Below are 19,921 nucleotides of genomic sequence, written 5' to 3' on the forward strand. Positions count from 1 at the left end.
AGATAGAGTCAGTTTTGTTTAGCAATTAAGGACCTGAACCTTGGACCAGATCACTTGGATTCAATTCCTGGTTCTGGTATGTCCTATTTGTGTGACTCTGGGTAAGATATGTTGTCTCTCTGTATTTTTGTTTCCTCTTTTTTATAATAGGAATGAATAACCTCAAGTAACCTCAAAGTGAAATACATATGACAGATATGCGAAAATTAAAAAGCAATAAATTAAATCATACCACCAGAGAAAATCACCTTCACTAAAAGGAAGACAAGAAGGAAGGAAGAGAAGATCACAAAAAAAAAAAAAAAAAAAAAAAAAACCCAGAAAACAAATAACAAAATGGCAGCAGTAAGTCCCTACTTATCAATAATAACATTGATTGTAAATGGATTAAACCATCCAATCAAAAGACATAAAGTGGCTGAATGGATTAAAGAACAAGACCCAATGATCTGTTGCCTACAACAAACACACTTCACCTATAAAGATACACATAGACTGAAAGTATGGAATGGAAAAAGATATTTCATGCCAATGGAAATAGCTATACTTGTATTAGACAAAATAGATTTCAGGACAAAAACTATAAGACGATTAAAATGTCATATTATGATAAATAAGTCAGCCCAGAAAATGGATATAACAATTATAAATATATATGTACCCAACACTGGAGCATCTAGATATATAAAGCAAATATTATTAGAGCTAAATAGAGAGTTAGAACTCAGTACGATAATAACTGGAGATGTCAACACCCTACTTTCAGCATTGCACAGATCTCTCAGACAGAAGCTCAACAAAGAAACATCAAACTTAATCTGCATTTTGAACAAATGTACCTTGTAGATATTTACAGAATATTTTGTCCAACAGCTGTAGAATAACATTCTTTACCTCAGCATTGGATCCATGGATCATTCTCAAGGATAGACGATATGTTAGGTCACAAGTCTAAGAAACATTAAAAAAAGCCTTGAAATAATAATAAGCGTAAAGCCTGGCTCAAAGTAAATACTATGTGTGTGCTCTTATTGTTATTATTTTATGTCATGTATTTCAATAAAATGTATTACCTTTTGTTTATATTTTTATTGCACTATTATTTTCAAATTTATTGATCTTACAGTTTTCATTGATATTGTGAGTTTTCCCCTTTCTATTATTAGTGATTGTTAATGCAGATTTTTTACTTTTTTAATGATAATGTGTCTGTCCGTTTTTCCAAATTCCTTTAATTATTCTGTGTAATTTTCTCTAGATTCTATGGACTTTTACTTGTATCATTATATTATAACAAAAGGAGAATGAAGTAAAGAAAGAAAAAGAGAAAAAAGTAAACTAATTTTAACACTTTTTCCTTGTTTATTTATAGTGATCATTTCAAATACCCAAAATAATAGAATTAGTGAGAGCACCCATGTCCTTTTTCTGGCTGCATTTTAGAATATTGCTTGCTACTACATGAATTTTGGTTAAAAAAAAAAAAAGTATATTATATTTTAGAAGTTTACTTTTCTTCTTATTGCTTAGAGATTTAATTAATGATGGTTGCTGACTGCTATTAAATGCTTTTTGACCATTTTTATCATGGCTTTATGATTATCTCCTATAGTATTTTGTTTGAAATGAAGTATATTATTATTTTTCTTGATAACTGAATTTCTGAAATAGGCTCTACTTGGGTATAGTCTATACTGCTAGATTCTGCTTCCAAATATTTAATTTAGAATTTTTGCATCTGCGTTTATGAGTAGGATTAAGCTAAAGTTTTTGTTTTTCATACTATGTTTATCAGATTTCATATTAAGGTTTTATTGAAGAAATCATGTGAAGTTCTTTATAATATAACATTCTTATTCCAAACGAGTTATCTGTAATATGTGAAAAGTGGTTTTATTTGTAAGAAATACTTTTGCTATTTGCTTAGGAGAAAAATAATTATGAAGGCCACCTCTCTAGTATTTCAAATCTCTATTTCATTTAAAATAGTTTTTATATTTTATTCAATATTCTTTATTTGGAGGTGTTATTTAGTGAAAACAAAACAAAAATTACCCAACTTATGAATACAGTAGATAGATCCTGGCTCCAGTTTTTGATCATTGTTCCTGCAAGAGGGATATTCACATAAACTTGTCTGGACATTCTTATGGAACCCTGAAATAGAGAAGTCAAGAATTCCAGGCATTTCCATGAAGATGACAGTGAGCATCAGTTATAAGTTTGAATAAGTAGTGATTTATCAACTTGAGAGTTCTTTACAAAACTGAATGAAACAGGGGAAATGCAATAGTTCCTTAATACAATTGATATTTTTATACCTTTGTGAATTCAACTTTTAAACATTCTTACCTATTGTAAGTGGTAAGCACTTCCTTGGTTACACCACAGAGAATGGGACTTAGGAAGTGACCATTCACTAAGTTCCTAAAAGGAACTATCACATTGACACAAATTACATGAGAATTCACACTTGGGATCTAGATCATGTATATCTTCCTTACTCTCAAATGATCTGTAAAATCTGTAAATCCTCTGGTCTGTTAGATAAAATATCCTCACCCATAACAAAATTATTCCAAGAAATCATGGATTTGATATGCAGGTTACACTTTTTAAAAATAAATATAGAACTATTAAAACTTTACACAGGTAAATGACGGATGATTTATTTAACATGCCAATTTCAGAAATTTTTCATGATGGATAGATACATGTACAGTATGGAAATTATCTATCTGCTAAAAATTCCAGTGCACAATTTTTTTTTTTTTTTTTTTTTTCTGAACAGCAAACTTATCTATTTAACTGACTCTCTGCTAGCTCTACATGTATGACTCTTAGGGAGCATAAAGCTTACTGTGTCCAAAACCACACAATGGTACTACTGCAAATTTTCTCCATGTCTATCCTTCTGCATCTTTTTCTTCAAGCCACAAACTTAAGATATATTTTTGATTCCTTCTTCTCTCTCACTGCTCATGATCAATTCCTGAGTCCTCTCTATTCTGCTTCTCAAATACTCATTTCATCTTTCCACTTCTCTTTTTTTTTTTTTTTTTTTTTTTTGAGACGGAGTCTTGCTCTGTCACCCAGGCTGGAGTGCAGTGGCCGGATCTCAGCTCACTGCAAGCTCCGCCTCCCGGGTTTATGCCGTTCTCCTGCCTCAGCCTCCCGAGTAGCTGGGACTACAGGCGCCTGCCACCTCGCCCGGCTAGTTTTTTTGTATTTTTTAGTAGAGACGGGGTTTCACCGTGTTAGCCGGGATCGTCTCTCGATCTCCTGGCCTCGTGATCCGCCCGTCTCGGCCTCCCAAAGTGCTGGGATTACAGGCTTGAGCCACCGCGCCCGGCCTCCGCTTCTCTTAATATCCAGTGCTACCTCCTTAATTCAAACATCTGCAATCTTTTATATGGACAAAAAACTAATTGTTTCTCCCAAGTACTCTGCAAAGATCGTATTTATAAATTTATATTTCTTCCCTATAAATAAATTTCGTGAATTTTAGGACAAAGATCAAAAGCCTTGATGCCATCAAAAAATATGTAGATTACATGAGATATCTCTAGCATCATTTCCTCTACTCTCTCTCTCAGCCTCCAGGCTCCAGCTACAATGACCCTTTTTTCAGTTTCTTGAATATGTCAATATCTATTCTGCCTTAAGACTTTTATTCATGTTGCTGCCTTTACAGGCTTGCTATTCCAATATTACTTTAACTTCCTAATTTTTATCACCAGAGTTTGGGATTGTTTTATTTTTATGGCTCTTTATCAAATATCTTGTTCATTATAATCTTTTTGAGGATATATATAATGTTGTGTTCATCATTACATTCCCATGCCTAGGATTGCCAGAATTAGCAAATCATTACAGAATACATATTTATTTTTCTTTCCCAAAGCTTATGCAAGTTCCTCATAGCCTAGATTTTAAATGGTTAATTGCTACCTCTTAACGTTACCAAGTAAAAAAGATTTTTCTGAAGGGTTACATCCTACCTGGCATGAGACATACTTGTGCTAAAAGAATTATCCATTGCTTATTTGAAATGGACATTTACCTGAACACTGTATTTTATCAGGCAACCCTACTTACCATACCCAAGTCAATGCCTAGAACATTATAGATGCACTATATATATGTACTGAATAAATTAATTTAGGAATATATTCTATATTTTGAGATTCATTGTCCTTAAGTCTTTGTTTTTATTATCCATAATATATCATATAAAGAATGATGGCAGAGATGGTTAAGAAGAGCTGTGAAAGGGGCAGAATTTTCTAGTAATTATAGTCAATTTTTAAGGATGTTCAGAGTTAACAAATCAAATAGTAGTATACCTTTATGAATGTCACCTGTATGAATCCTAATCACATCAGTATGGACCATGCATTATTTAACTGTAAACCTAATTTAGCAACTAACAACATCTAAACTTCCTTTTCTATTGTTGATATAAACAAGGGAACAATTTCTAACGCAAGGTACTACTTTTTGAGCTAAATTGTTTGGTGAGTTTGAGCATGGAATTGTTAGTGAGACAATAAGTCAAACTCAAGTTGTTATTCAAATGTAGAATTTTCTAATCAGAAATTGTTTACTGCTATTAAAATTTCTGAAAATTACTTCTTGAATGTGAACTCCTTAATGCACTGACTCTACCTATATCCACAAATGATAATGAGACAAGTTACAATAAAAGCACAAATATAAAAACAAAATAATATCAAATTAAAAGAAAGAAGGTGTGCTAGTTGTTTTCAGTTTGTTCCCACGTCCATAGCTGCCCTTCAATGTCCTGCTTTGGGCGCTGTGATGGGGTGAGGGAGCAGTTAACCTCTAAGAACTACATCATTCAGTCCATTGCCCTCTATTTATTATCTATTTTATGCTGGGAGGCACCATCAAGAGATAAGAGGATAGGAGAGAGAGAATGAGGTATTTAGACTTTCCTCTCCCTTCCTATCACACTGTTATTTTCACAGAACTACATCCTTCGACAGCAAAACTCCTGTAGAGTGACCACCATTCCATGGGAGCAGCTCTAAAACAGGCCCCTGGTTTCTTTATCCTTCCCATTTAGGCCTGATGATGATAATGGCTACCTGTTCTTTGTCATCCTGTGTGTTTCAACATCCCTTGTTGATTGTCAACTAAAAACAAATCCAGGCTTAGATAAGGAGAAACTTTATTAGAAAAGTCTATTGCAATAAGGAGGATGTCCTGATGGGAAGAATATGGAAGAGTCTCTAAGGTCAGGCAGAAGTAAGTTGCTTTTATGGTCAGGGGTATGTAGACAAGGCTATAAAGAATCCAGTATGGAGAAATGGAATGTGCTGGAGATGTCATCAGATAGCTGAGCAGGAATTATCTTTCACCGGGCTGTTAAGGAGGAGTTATTCCATACTCCATTCTGATGCAAATTCAAGCTAAGTTCAAGTGAATATCAGTTAAGAGACTTGCCTTGTGCAGAGAGAGAGAACTTTGACTACAGTTTGGTCAAGTCAGTTAGAAGGTATTATGTCCAGACAGATCAGTGGGTAGCAATAATTCATGTTTTAATTATGAGTAAAATATCCTTCTATGATGGAGGAAAAGACTTTTAGTTCAAAATTTTGAGTAAAATTGGTTATCTTGTTTATGCATTTTAATTCCAAATAAGATTCATCTTTTCTCCCAAAATACTAATTGCTGTCTAAAAATTGTGTTAAATAGAATTACAACATGGCTCCTTGGTTCTAATCTTTCTTTTTTAGATAGAAATTACTGGATGTCTTTGAATGCCCTTGGTTGTGAAGAACTGACTCACTTTTATATCTCAAGAACTAAGATTGAAGAAAATTTATAGATAGAGCCGACCTTATCATGCTTAAATAACAAGAACACTACTATATTAAAAGTGGCACCTTTCAGAAAAGAGCAGATTCACACTTGTTCCAGTCTAAAAAAGAAAAAAAAAAAAGGACTACTATATGTGAGAAGGAGATAAGCACAAAGGCAGTTAACATTTTGAAGCAGCATCATGTAGAAGGAACTTTTTCTAGTTCCTGGTCTGATACTTGTTAACCATGGAAACATGAGCCAGTTCACTTAAAGACTCTGATGTCCTGTTTTATTTCGTGGAAAACACTGAAGATAATAATATATGCTCTACCAACTGCCCGCAGTTCTTGTAAATATAAGAAAGAGATAATGGAATTGAAAGACTCTAATAGCCTGTAAAATTGGAATGGCAATGTAATATGTTATTATAGATACTTAAGAGTATTCTACCAAGATGTGAAAAGAGTTAGCTAAGGATACATGACCCCATATAGTTCTGATTTGACTGAAATATATACAATTTCACCTGTGTTTGAAATCTTAAAAGGGTGAGGATTAGATCATTTTATCTTACTGAAGTTTGAATGCAGACTTCAATCTTGAATTTTTAGATTTTTAAAAATGAAACGTCCCCCTTCTTAAAACTCATTGTTTCACAAAACTTAACAGAAATCAAGGAATTGTAATAAACAAAAATATAATATAAATAATATTAAAACCTATATAGAGGTACAGCCATAATATAAACCACATAAAAATGAAGGTCATTTTTTATTAAATTATCTGTTTGTAATTGCAATTGTAATGTAATTGTAGATTCACATGTAATTGTAAGAAATAATAGAGAGAGACCTTGTGTGCACTCCATCCAATTTTCCCCCGTGGTTAAATCTAACAAAACTGTACTACAATATCACAACCAGGATGTTAGCATTGATACAGTCTTGGTACAGAGCATTTCCATCACTACCAACAAGGGTCTCCCACATACTGTCCTTTTGTAGTCACATCTACTTCCTCCTCATTCCCAGCCTTAACCCTTGGCAACCACTAATCTGTTCTCTATTTCTATATTTTATTTCAAAAATGTTATATAAATTACATTGTATATAAATTATAGTATGCCATCTTTTAGAATTGGCATCTGGATTACTTCCAGTTTGGAGCTATTATAAATACATCTGTGATAAATATTTATATTTAGGTTTTTGAATAAACTTAAATTTTCATTTCTTGGGATAAATTTTCTATCAGAGTTCCTAGGTGACCAGGTGTGCATTAGTTCATTCTCATGCTGCTATAAGGACATATCCAATACTGGGTAATTTATAAAGGAAAGAGGTTTAATTGACTCACAGTTCTGCATTGCTGGGGAGGCCTCAAGAAAATTACAATCATGGTGGAAGGGGAAATAAACATGTCCTTCTTCACATGATGACAGGGAGTAGAAGTGCAGAGTGAAGTGGGCCGGGGGGAAGCCCTTATAAAACCATCAGATTCATGAGAACTCACTTACTATCACAAGAACAGCATGGAGGCAACTGCCACCATGATTTAATTACTTCCCACAGGGTCCTTCCCACAACATGTGGGGATTATGGGAACTACAGTTCAAGATGAGATTTGGGTGGGGACACAGCCAAATCATATCAAGGTGCATTATCAATGAAAAGTACTATTTTTGAAAAAAAATCTTTTTTTTTCTTAAAGTTAGGTCTCAAAAGTGAGCTTAAAATGCTCAATCGACATGCCATGAACAGATCAGCTGTCATTGAGGCTTTGTTGTTCCATTTATACAGCATGGAGAGAGAAACTTTGGTATTATTCTTAAGTGATGGAAGATGTTTGCAAATGTAAATGAACACTGGCTTTGACTGAAAGTCACCAGCTACATTAGCTCCTAACAAGAGAGTCAGCTTGCCCTTTGAAAATTTTAAGCCAGGCATTGACTTCTCCTCTTTACCTATGAAAGCCCTAGATGGGATCTTCTTTGAATAAAAGTTTTGTCTATGTTGAAAACATATTTAGTATAGCCACCTTCATCAAAGATCTCAGCTAGATTTTTCAGATAACTTGCTGTAGCTTCTATACCAGCATTTGCTGCTTCACCTTGTACTTTGATGTTACGGAGATGGCCTCATTGCTTAAGCCTCATGAACCAATTTCTGTTAACCTCTAACCTCTAATTTCCATTTTTCTACAGCTTTCTGACCTCTCTTAGCCTTCACAGAATTGAAGAGAGCTGGGGCCTTGCTTCGGTTAGGCTTTGCCTTAAGGGAATGTTGTAGCTACACATTTCAACAATAAGGTTTCTTATCATTTGTGTGTTTATTGGGGTAGCACTTTTAGTTTCCTTCAAGAACTACTCCTTTGCATCCACAACTCGGCTGTTTGGCCCAAGAAGCACTGCTTTCAGCCTATCTTGGCTTTTTATCCACCTTCCTCATTAAGTTTAATCATTTCTAACTTTTGATTTTAAGCAAGACATGACTCTTCTTTCTACTTACAGGCCATTGTAGGGTTATTAATTAGCCTCATTTCAATATTCTGGTCCTTCTCCAAGCAGAGGGAGTGATATGAGGGCAGGACTACTTAGTGCAGCAGTCAGGACACACAAAACATTTATCAATTAAGTTTATCATCTTATATGCACACAGTTCATGACACCCCCAAAACAATTACAATAGTAACATCAAAGATCACTGATCACAGATCACCTTAACAAATACAATAATAATGAAAATGTTTGAAATACTGTGAGAATTACCAAAATGTGACAGGCACATAGAGTGAACAAATGTTGTTGAAAAAACAGCATTGAAAGTTTTGCTCAATGCAGGGTTGCCACAAATCTTCAATTTGTAAAAAATGCAATATCTGCAAGATGCAAAAAAAATGAAGCACAATAAAGTGATGTATGCCTCTCTAAAGTCACCTGTAGTGTTTCTGTAGATATTCTGTGATTTGAGAAATTTTCCTCTATTTCTATTTTTTCTGAAAGTTTTCATTATGAATAGTTACTGAATTTTGTCAAATGCTTTTTCTGCATCTATTATTATGAGTGTGTGTTTTTTCATCTTCATCCTGTTTGTACAATGGATTACATTGATTGATTTTATAATATTGAACCAATCTTGCACATCTTGTAATAACTCCACTTGGTAATGGTATATTGTTCTTTAATACATTGTTGAATTCTATTTAGTAATATTTTGTTAGGAATTTTTGCATCTATATTTATTAGGGTTATTGGTTTGTAGTTTTCCTTTCTTTTCTCTTCCCTTTATCTGGTTTGGTATCAAAGCAATGTTAGCTTTACAAAACATATTGTGACGTATTCATATTTCTTCAAATTTCTGGAAAAATATGTAAAATTGATCTTGTTTCTTATGCACGTTTTTGTTTGTTTGTTTGTTTGTTTTTAATTCTTCAGTGGAACTATTTAGACCTTGTTGTGGAGTTGAGAATTTCAAAATTCTAAATTCTGTTTTTGTAATAGTTATTTTAACTTGTTTAAATGATCTGTTCCAAAATGAGTGAATTGTTGTAACTTGCATTTTTAAAGAATTGGTCCATTTTATAGATCTTTATTATTATTTTTCTGTTATAGGTTTCACTTGTTTGTGTTCTAATGTTTATCTGTTTTCGTATCTTTCCTTCTGATTGCTTTGGGTTTATTTTGAACATTTTTTTCTAGATTCTTAAGGTGGAAATTTTTATTATTGACTTGAAATATTTTCCTTTCTAATGTACTGCAATTAATGCTATAAATTTCCCTTTTAGCATTACTTTAGTTGCTTCTCACAAATTTCGATATGTTCTTTCTTTTAATTTTCATTCAGTTTAATGTATTTTTAAAATTTTTTCTTGAGATTTTCTCTTTGAACCGTGGGCTATCAAAGTGTTGGCCAGGCATGGTGACTCACTCCTGTAATCCCAGTACTTCGTGAGACTGAAGCAGGAGGATTACTTGAGCCCAGGAGTTCAAGAACATCCTGGGCAACACAATGAAACCCCATTTGTACAAATAATAAAATATTGGCCTTGTGTGGTGGCATATGCCTGTAGTCCCAGCTACTCAGAAGGCTGAGGCAGGAGAATCACTTGAGCCCAGGAGGTCAAGTCTGCAGTAAGCCATGATCATGCCACTACACTCTAGCCTGAGCAACAGTGCAAGACCCTGCCTCTAAAATAAATGTGTAAATAAATAGTGTTGTTTAGTTTCATGTATTTAGATATTTTCCTGTTATTATTTGCTGTTGGTTCTAGTTAGATTCCATTGTGATTGGAAAACATGCTCTGTATGATTTCCATTCTTTAAAATTTGTTGAGGTTTGGTTATGGCATAGGATATTGTCTGTCTTGATTTATGTCTGTGGGCACGTAAAAAAAAAATTATATTGTGCTTTTTTTGAGTAAAGTGTCCCAAATATATGTTGATTAGAGTCTTTTGTTTGATGACATTTTTGAGTTCTTCCATATCCTTGCTGGTTTTCTAACCACTTCTTCTATTAAATTGTTGAGAAAGTAATGTTGAAGTATCTATATAACTGTGTATCTTCCATTTAACTTTTCAGTTTTACTAGTTCTTTCAGCTTTGTTTCACAGAACTATAAATGTGGATTTGTTTATTTCTCGTTTCTGTTTTATCAGAATTAGCTTCAAATGCTTTGATCTCTCTTATTTAGTGCATCCACATTTAGAATGGCCATGTCTCCTTAGTAACTTGGCTCTTTTATCAATTCACAATGTCTTTCTCTAACTCTGGTAACTTCCTTTGCTACTCTATCTCCTATTTATAAAGCTGTTTGTGATTTCTTTTGACTAATATTTGTATGTTTTTTCCTCTCTTTTACTTTTGGCCTGCTTATAACATTATATTTGAATTCAGTTTCTTTTAGATAGTACATAGTTGTGTCATAGTTTTAATTGATTTTTCCAGTCTGTATTTTAATTGTTATTTTCAAAGCATTTACATTTTATGTAGTTATTGATATAGTAGGGATAAAATCTGCCATTTTATTTTGTTTTCTGTTTGTTCTCTATTTTTGCTTTTGCCTTCTTTATTCTGCCTTCTAATGGTTTACATGATCATCTTTTAGACTTTCATTTTGATAGAGCGTTTTTTTATTGTATCTCTTTATATAGTTTTTCAGTGATTGTTCTAAATAATACATTATGTGTACATCATTCACCATGTACGGCTGGTATCATTTTACCAGTTCAAGTGATGTGGCATTTCCCTTTATGTCATTTTACCCTTCTGTTTATAATTATCTTAGATGTATTTCCTCTACATGCATTTAGAACCTTCTGTTTATAACCTAATTATCTAAAATATTTCCTCTACATGCATTTAGAACCACATTATAATTCTTTATGGAGCCATTAAGCATAATTTAGATAATTAAGAGAAAGAAAGTCCATTGTATTTACCCATATTTTTGCTTATTATGATTTTTCTTCCTTTCTGATGTATCAAGATTTCTTCCTTTATCATTTTTTTCCTGTTTAGAGAACATCTTCAGCCACTCTTTCAGAGTATGTTTGCTGCCAGCAAATTTTCATGGCTTTTCTTCATCTGAGAAGGTTGATTTCTCCCTTCATTGCTGAATGATATTTTCATTGTATTTAGAATTCTGGGTGGACAGAACTTTTCCTTCAGCATTTGGTAAATGCTATTTCACACCTTCTGGGCTCCATAATTTCAGATGAGACATCTGTCGATATTTGACTTGTTTTCCCATATATGGAAAGTGCCATTTCTCTCTTACTGTTTTTAAAATTTTTCCCTTTGTCTTTAGTTTGTATAAGGTTTACTGTGGTGTGTCCAGTTGTGGATTTTTTACGGTTCATTGTGTTCTCATTCCTTCAGCTTCTTCTTTCTGTATGTTTATACATTTTGTCAAATTTGGGAAGTTCTGATCATTATTTCTTTGAATATTTTTTCAGCTTTACCCCTTTTCTTTTTTTCTGGAATCCCATAAAATTATTACTTTTGTTATACTCCCACAGGTTCTAGCAGACTCTGCTATTTTTTTCCAACTTATTTTCACTCTCTGTTGTTTATATTCTGTAATTTCTATGGCTCTATTTTCAAGTTAACTGATTATTTTCTCTTTTCTCTCCATTTGCTATTGAGTCCATCCAGTGAGTTTTTATTTCTGTTCTTATATTTCCTGTTTTAATCGTTTCACTTTTTAAAAACAGTTTACCTTAATTTGCTGAGACTTTCTATGTTTTCTTTGTTTCAAGTGTGTTCATAATTGTTCATTAAAGGATTTTTATGGTAGTTTCAAGATCTTCGTCAGATAATTCTAACATCTCTGTCATCTTAGTGTTGCATCTATTGATTATCCTTTTTCATTCAATTTGCAATTTTCCTGGTTCTTGGTACAATTAGTAATTTTCAGTTGAAACCTGGACATTTTCAGTACTATGCTGTGATATTCTGGATCTTATTTAAACCTCCTTTAGCTGAAATCTTCTGACCTGCTCTGGCAGGATAAAGTGAAGGTGACACAAAGTAGGTGAGCCCCAAAACTGAGGCTTAGCATAGGAAGGTTCTTGGGTCTTATAGGTTATACAGTGTGACCCCTGGATGACCCAGGGTAGCCAACATGCAAACTTGCAAACTCTATTCCAAGATTTTTGTTGTTGTTGTTTTTGTTCTTTGTTTTTTGAGACAGAGTCTCACTCTGTTGCCCAGGCTGGAGTGCAACAGCATGATGTTGGCTCACTCTGCAACCTCTGTCTCCCAGGTTCAAGCAATTCTCCTGCCTCAGCCTCCTGAGTAGCTGGGATTTTAGGCATGTGCCACTACACCCAGCTAATTTTTTGTATTTTTAATAGAGACGGGTTTTCGCCATGTTGACCGGGCTGGTTTTGAACTCCTGACCTCAAATGATCCACCCACCTCCCAAAGTGCTGGAATATTCCAAGTTTTTGATATACAAGGGAAAGCTACTCCTAAAAGAACAGGTGGTTGCCTGAAAAGTGGGAAGTGGTTATGGAGTGTGATGTCTACCCTTTGCCGCCAAGTTGGATCTACAGAGATATTTCTATCTTGTTCTAATGGCAGTGGTTGAGCAATCTTTGTTTTCCGAAAGGCAACAGTACTCCTACCTCCCCAGACTAGGCAATTGTTTTGTCCCTGTATGTTCTGATCCAGAAGAAAGCACCATGATTACAAGTAGAATCCCATTTACCTTGCTGTGGCCTGGGGAACTTGGTAGGTAAACTTGGATCAGAACATCACAGGAAAACTTCCACTTATGTGTCATTAACACAACAGGGGGTCGAAAAGATAGAATTACTAGTGCACTGGATACAATTAGTGCAAAAGACAGAATTATTAGTGCACCCAACTTTCCAGGTCCAGGTAATAATTGTGGGGGCTTTCAGACGGAGTCTGTTAAGTAAGGGAGGTTTCCATTTAACAACTAGCATTTTGGGTACTTGGGATCACTAGGGTTAGTTAGAAGGTCTGGGGAGATGGCCATGAGATTTTCTGGAAGATACAACTGTTTATCCTGAAGATGTTGTTGACAAATCCAGCAACCATGAAAATGATTCCTTGATGCTATAATTTTTGAAATATTTACTATAGAGTTTTGTTCCCATCAACACTGTATCAGGGTAATTTGGAGAGCAAACAGGATTAACACTGGCAACATGGTGTCTGGTTGGGCCTTAGAACAACAGAACAAAAAGAGATGTTTCCCAAGAGGAGGCAGCTGGTTAATGTAATAGAAAAGAAATATAGTCAGGAAGAAGAGAAAAAATAATGCTCCTGTTCCTGTCTGCAACATCACATTACCACTTCTGACTGAGAGCTGATTATTTTCAGTAGGTAGCAGAGCTCTTTCACAGTTTTATAGATCTAGTTCGTAGTGTCCCCCAACCTTGTGCCTATAACTCACAAGAAGCACATTTAATCGTTGATAGGTGTACTCAATTATTATTTCCTGAAGTTTAACAGCAGTGAGGATACTCAACCGCACCTGAGAGGGGCTCTTCCATTTTGGTTTTAGTTGATCCTCAGGCGATTCTTCTTTTTAAGTTTTTAGTAAATCTAAGTCTCCTGGTTGAACAGGGGAACTATTTCTTTTTTTCTTTGTGGGGAAAAGCAATATTTTACTTTTGTATTGGAGGGCCTTTTGAACCTGGCCTAAATTCCAAAGTGGAGGGAGAGTGTTTGTGTAGCTAATTACTACAAGCCAAGACCACAGCAGCTCAACACATCTGTTGAGACAGTCAGTTTTACAACCCCATTTCCTAGCTCTTAGTTTTTGGCTCTTACACAGCTCAAAAGGGGTTCAAGGGCCAAGGAATGCCCACCCGCCTCCACTCTCATTTGGCCCAGAACATCCAGCTGACTGTTAAGTCCCCTAACTCCAAGTCCCCCTCCCATGGGAGGCCCACCAAGGGACATGATGGACACGGGGCAGGAAGCGCACCACCCCAGTGTTGGCACAGGACAAAATAAAAGCTTGGCCATTGACACTGCCTCCAGCACATACTGACAGAAATGGAGAAAACAAACCAAAAAATCAAAATCCATAGCCCCTACCCACACCCAACAGACTGAATAGATGTCCCCCTCCCAACCAAAGGGAAGGGAGTTGGGCAGGCACTCACCAGCCCCCAAAACCCTTCTAAGCAATATAAAAGTCAAAAAACAAAAGCCAAAAGAAGGTTACACGTAAAGAAAATCTGAAAGCATAGAATTAGGCTATACTGGGAAACAGTGCTGCTCCCACAGACCTCTAAGACAAAACGCTTCAGCGTCAGGTCATAATAACAGTCAGAACTGGAGGAGGAAAACCCACAGAAGCTGACAATAAATGCAAAGGAGAGAGTTACATGAATCTGAGAAGCTTCCAAAAGAAATAGATTACAGAATTGAACAACGAAATTTCTGATATTTTATCAAAACAATACCTGAAGAAAATCTGGTTCCAAAATACAGACCACTTTTTCAGAAAACCTACCACAAACCATTTTTCTTTAGTCAGCAATTTTAATCACAGGACAAAATTTATTTTGTAAATACCCTTTTGTCAACCTTATTACAATGTATGTAGACCATCTATGTTATGTGTGAACTTACTGACTTGACCTCTGGTACCTCTTTTTCAAATAACCAGCTATTTTACTCTAGGACAAGAATTTACTATACGAAACCCCTCCTCATACAAAATCGCTCGCTCTTTTTTTCTTTTCATAACATTTATTACATCTCTCTTTTTTTCTAGTCATTGGTTTTATTATATTTTGAACGTCCTTTTTAGTAACCTCTGAATTTGATAAAGATTATTATTTTTCTCAATAAAGAATACATCTCTTTGGCACTTTTTTTTTTTTTTTTTTTTTTTTTTTTTTTGAGACGGAGTCTTATAAACCTAGGAACAAGAGATTTTGAACTGCCCACCAGATATTGGCATTCTATAGATGAGAACCATTACACCATTTTAAGACATTAAACCACACAAAAAGCTCACTAAGCCTCTATTCCATTCACATGCATTTAACTTTTCACTTTTAACAGTTTTATCTATACCACCTCCAAGAACCAAGATACCATGCAAAGCTAGTCACCATTTGAAGCCATTTTAACAATTTTAACGCTTATGACATTGGTAATTTATCAAGGTAAAAATTTTAAAGTTAAATTTTAGAAGACATAGCATTCTCGTCAAACTATTAAGCTTAGTCTTATTTAATTTAGTAATACTCTTTCATTTATAAGTCAATTTGATAGCATGTTACATGCAACACACATCATAATACTTATATACACACACCTAAAAAAAAAAACCTTAAATATAAAATTACCTATACAAGACAACTGGATTCAAGTTATTTACACAATTGGGACCCATTCCCTTGGCCAAATTTTGTTTGCCTGATAGATATGGAAGACAGCAACAGGCTGGGAAAGGAATCCCATAGCATGAGATAAGAAAGAGAGGGAGCAAATTGCTTTGCTTGAGGGTCCCGAAGCCACTGGAGGGCTTACCCAGCGGTGGAGACACCAAAGAAAAATATTTGGGCAGGTGCTTCTCTGCCACTGCTGGAAGCTGTCTGTCTGTTCGATCAAGGGTCCAAGTGTCAAGGGTCCAAGATCTCCAATAAACTTATTTGACCTAGGAAGCTCTTTGGGGCTAGTGGAAGAAGGTTAGTTCTAGAATCGATGGGGAGTTTTTTTGTCTCTCTCACCAGGGACAGTTAAGGTGTTCTCATTATCACTGGCCCTTTTGCTTATTGTAGGCACATGGATTCTGACCCAGGAGCCAGCCAGTCTGGGGCTCCTCTCTGCGCATCCCAGTTGCCGATCTCATGACACTTTCTTAGGATGGGTAATTCTGAGGTGGCAGGGTTCTTAAAGGAACTGTTAACAATTATGCATTTTGGCTATGTCTCTTTTTTTTTCACTTTTTTTTCCCTGTCCCTATTATTGTAAACTTTAAAGGCTGTGCTTAAGAGTTGACTCAAAGGGATTTGAGGCCCCATTGCTGCTGTTTGTAGCTTCCCCCTAATACAGGGACAGATTGAGTAATAAAATATATGCCCAGGAGAGCTTGTCCTTTTGTGGAGTCTGGGGTCTGCTTTAGCATTTTTTCGAGTACCTCAACCAAATGACCCTGAAACAGAGCAGGATTTTCATCCTTTCCCTGAGTTATTTCTCTAACCTTGTCATAATTCACTGGCTCAACCACACACTTTTTCCTTCACATTTTTCCCATGGCACAGCAAGCAGATGACAACACTTGCAAGTCATGACAAGTTAAATTAAACAACATGATAAACTTAACAAACTCCTCTATAAACTTTTCTAGATCTTCTGAAAACTGGTCATTTTTTCTTTGTATAAAGCAAATTAGACTAGAAAATGGCACACGTACACTAAGTATTCCTGCATTTTGATCAGTTACTTCCCGCAATAGACACGGTTTGACTTTAGGGGCTGCTAGGGGGCCCCACTCCTGGTGGTAGTGGTTGTGCTTACTTTCTTGGGCAGTCGGGGGCTGGGGCATAAGAAGAGAGGGGTGTCTGATGACTTTGGGGTGCAATCCTTCATTAGAAAACTGACAAGAAACCCCTCAGAATTTGGGGACTGAAGAGGTTTCAGGGAGGGTGTAAGTTTTCTAGTGGGAACAGCTAGGAATGGCTCCTTTTATGCATGGCTTTCTGATGCCTTGATGTAACATGAGCCAGTAAAGGGCCATAAAAGCCTACACATAAGGGACATCTTCCCACTTTTCTTCTTTTTTACAGAATAAGTTCAATTGTAAAACGTCATTATAATGTATAGAATCATGTTGAAACCAAATCTATTGGTTTTCTAATTTGTATTGAACCCACGCAGTGTTGCAATAGAAAATACAGTTTCTTTTTCTATAAGCTGAATTGGAATGTGCTCCAATAATCTAAAAGACATCCTAGTGGACAGTCTTCTGGGATGCTCATCATTTTCCCCATGACTAAAAGGATTTTAACTGGATACAGAAGTTTTTCTAAGTCTAGGGAGACGGAAAGCAACTGGGCCCTTGTTATTTTTCCCTTTTAGATTCCCACTTCCTGCAGAGAAGGTGTAAGTAGGTAGCAAAGCATTACAAAAGCACATTACAAGCTACAGTTGGGCAGTAAAATGTTGAGCCTAAATTTCACACAGAGCGAGTATTGGGCAGAGAGAAGGAGTAAATAAATGGTGACTATGGAAGGAAGGAAGGCAAAGATCTAAACAGCATTGCCCAAGCAGAGACCTCAGAAGCCCTGACTTGCTGGAGAACCTACCCAGCAATGGAGACACTGGAAAAAATATTCAAGTGGCCACTTGTCTAGCACTTATAGGTGGTCTTCTATCAGGCCAGGGCCCCAGGAACTCTCAGTCCCTTCATCCAAGAGGAGTTTGAGCAAGGCAGTTATAAGACAGAACACAGGAAGGGGCCTGCAACTGGTTATTAGAAAACTAATAACTTCCAACTTCAGGGCAGAAAAAGATGAGACCAATATTCCCCTAGGAGAGGGGGTATGACCCACAATTCTAGAGGGAATGCCAATGCCCAAAATCCCAGAGCATCTGTGGGGAGGCCAATAATACCAATGCTGAAAACACAGAGTGCTCGAGTCTCAGCCAGTGAGGGTCCCCTCACCAAATGCCAAAACCCCAGGGCACCTGGGGGTGGACAACAGTGAACCCAAGACCAAGTTGGGGTCACAGAACAACGTGACTCTGGCATCCTGGAGTCAATACAATAGGAGACCTCTCACAACCAAGTGTTCTGCCTTAAACAATTGCCCAAACACAGTCAACAGAAAGTCAAAAGCAAATATAAGACAGCAAACAAAACGTACATTTTAGGACTGAAAATAAAACCACTGATGTAACAATAAAATGGAATCACAGGAGGAAGGACTGGGTGAAGAGGTGACAAGGACATGCTTTGGGGCACTCAAATGACAGGGGACTTTTACCCCTTAGCCAAAAGCTTTTATCCCCAAGTTTACCCAATATCATGGGGGAGGAGGAAGAAGGGACACTCACTCATTCACAGGCACCAAAATGGCGCTGACCACTCTTGCATGTGCGACTCAGGTGAAAAACTATACAGGTTGGGTGAGCTCAGCTGCCACATCAGGGAGCCATCACAGGGACCATTAGCCCACTGACCTGCCAGTCGGAGCTGCAGGTCCCTAACAAGCAGCAGCACTATGGCCACTTGCCCATCTGCTCAGCTCTGCTGCTTGCCAGTAAAAATGATGGCTCTGAAAAGAGCCTTTGATTAGTTGTATAGCACTGTTGTGTTAGCAGATCTTTATTGGTATAGCCTCAGTGTTAAAGCTCTTGCAGCCTCAATTACAGACTGTTTTGCAAATCTCGGCATCTCTCCACTCCTCCTCTCTCCAATTGCCATCTCCCACCATCTCTAACCAATCAACGTCTTTCCGCTGATTGCCACTGTCTTCATCCCTCCATTGGTCAGCAGATGATGCAGAGCAGATGGGCACCAAAATTGGGGCTTAGCCCAGGAGGGTTCTTGGCTTCGCTCAGGAAGAAATTCAAGGGCAAGCTGATGGTATTAGACAGGAACTTTTATTGAAATGACAGTGTACAGCAGCAGCAGAGGTACTGCTCGTCGTGGAGCAGGGCTGCTCTGTAGGCAATGTACTCACAGAAGCACTCAGAGGCAGTTCTGCAGTCATACTTATATCCACTTTTAATTATATGCAAATTAATGGGCAGATTATGCAGATATTTCTAGAAAAAGGGTAGTAACTTCTGGGTTAGGTTGCTTCTGGTTGTTAGGTTGCTGCCATGGAAATGGCTGGTCACTTACGAGTGCTGCCATGAAAACGGTAAACTGACATGGCACATTGGCATGAGTGTTATATGAAAAGGTGTTTCCACCCCTTTCCTGTTTTAGCTAGTTCTCAATTTGGTCCATTGTTCAAGTCCGGTCTCCGTAGTGGAGTCCTGCCTCTGGAGTCAACTCCTGCCTACTACTTTAAAAGGGGTTGTGGGGCACTGCCTTTGTCCTTGCCAAGTGTGTATAAAGCCAAGTCCCCCACTCTGCCTTAGTTGGCCCCCAAGGGGGCCGTTCCTCCTTTTTGCTGGGGTGGGGTAGAAGTCCAGACTTTCCATGTGGTCTCCACTGATACTGATGGAGGATGGAAAGTCATGAAAGTCCAGCTTCCCTACTCAGCCATTTCTGACACCACCTCACCAGGAAGCTTGGGGTGCCTTATTACAGTCTTTAGCTCCACACTTAACTTTTGCTAGGGGGAAGGGACAAAGTCACCCAGGATTTTCTGTGATACTTGTGCAGAGTAGAGAGGTTACTGTCTAAAAATGTTTTATCATTTTAGGCTGCTCCTATCTAGGTCCTTTGGCTAGAGAGAGTAGGCTTTTGTGGCATCTGGTTTTGTCTGCACTGATTGGCTCTCTGGGTTGCTACCTTTTTCAAATTTAAGTATCAGACAGATGAGACCAAAAGAAAACCTGGGGTATTCACCACTGTTTTGTTTATTGCATTCCCAGGTCCCTCACTGCTCTGCCTTCTTTTCTTTATGTTTCAGAGTCTTCTTA

General features: G+C 36.7%; 1 long non-coding RNA gene across 17 annotated transcripts in view; it reads right to left on the reverse strand.

Moving 5' to 3' along the window:
- Positions 1–19,921, reverse strand: part of LOC105465505 (uncharacterized) — a 327,965-nt gene that overhangs the window by 175,204 nt on the left and 132,840 nt on the right. For 12 of the 17 annotated variants that reach the window (XR_011616999.1, XR_011617004.1, XR_011616994.1 and 9 more), the window contains 2 exons: positions 2,056–2,157; positions 895–951 (listed from right to left, as the gene is read on the reverse strand). The exons of 3 other annotated variants lie outside the window; for them this stretch is intronic. This is a non-coding gene — a long non-coding RNA (uncharacterized lncRNA). Of the gene's footprint in view, positions 1–839; positions 952–2,055; positions 2,158–19,921 lie in introns of all 17 variants that reach the window. 2 more of the 17 variants (XR_011616995.1, XR_011616991.1) reach the window with 2 other exon arrangements.

This window comes from Macaca nemestrina, chromosome 19 (genome assembly GCF_043159975.1).
Source record: "Macaca nemestrina isolate mMacNem1 chromosome 19, mMacNem.hap1, whole genome shotgun sequence".
Classification (NCBI taxonomy): Eukaryota; Metazoa; Chordata; class Mammalia; order Primates; family Cercopithecidae; genus Macaca; species Macaca nemestrina.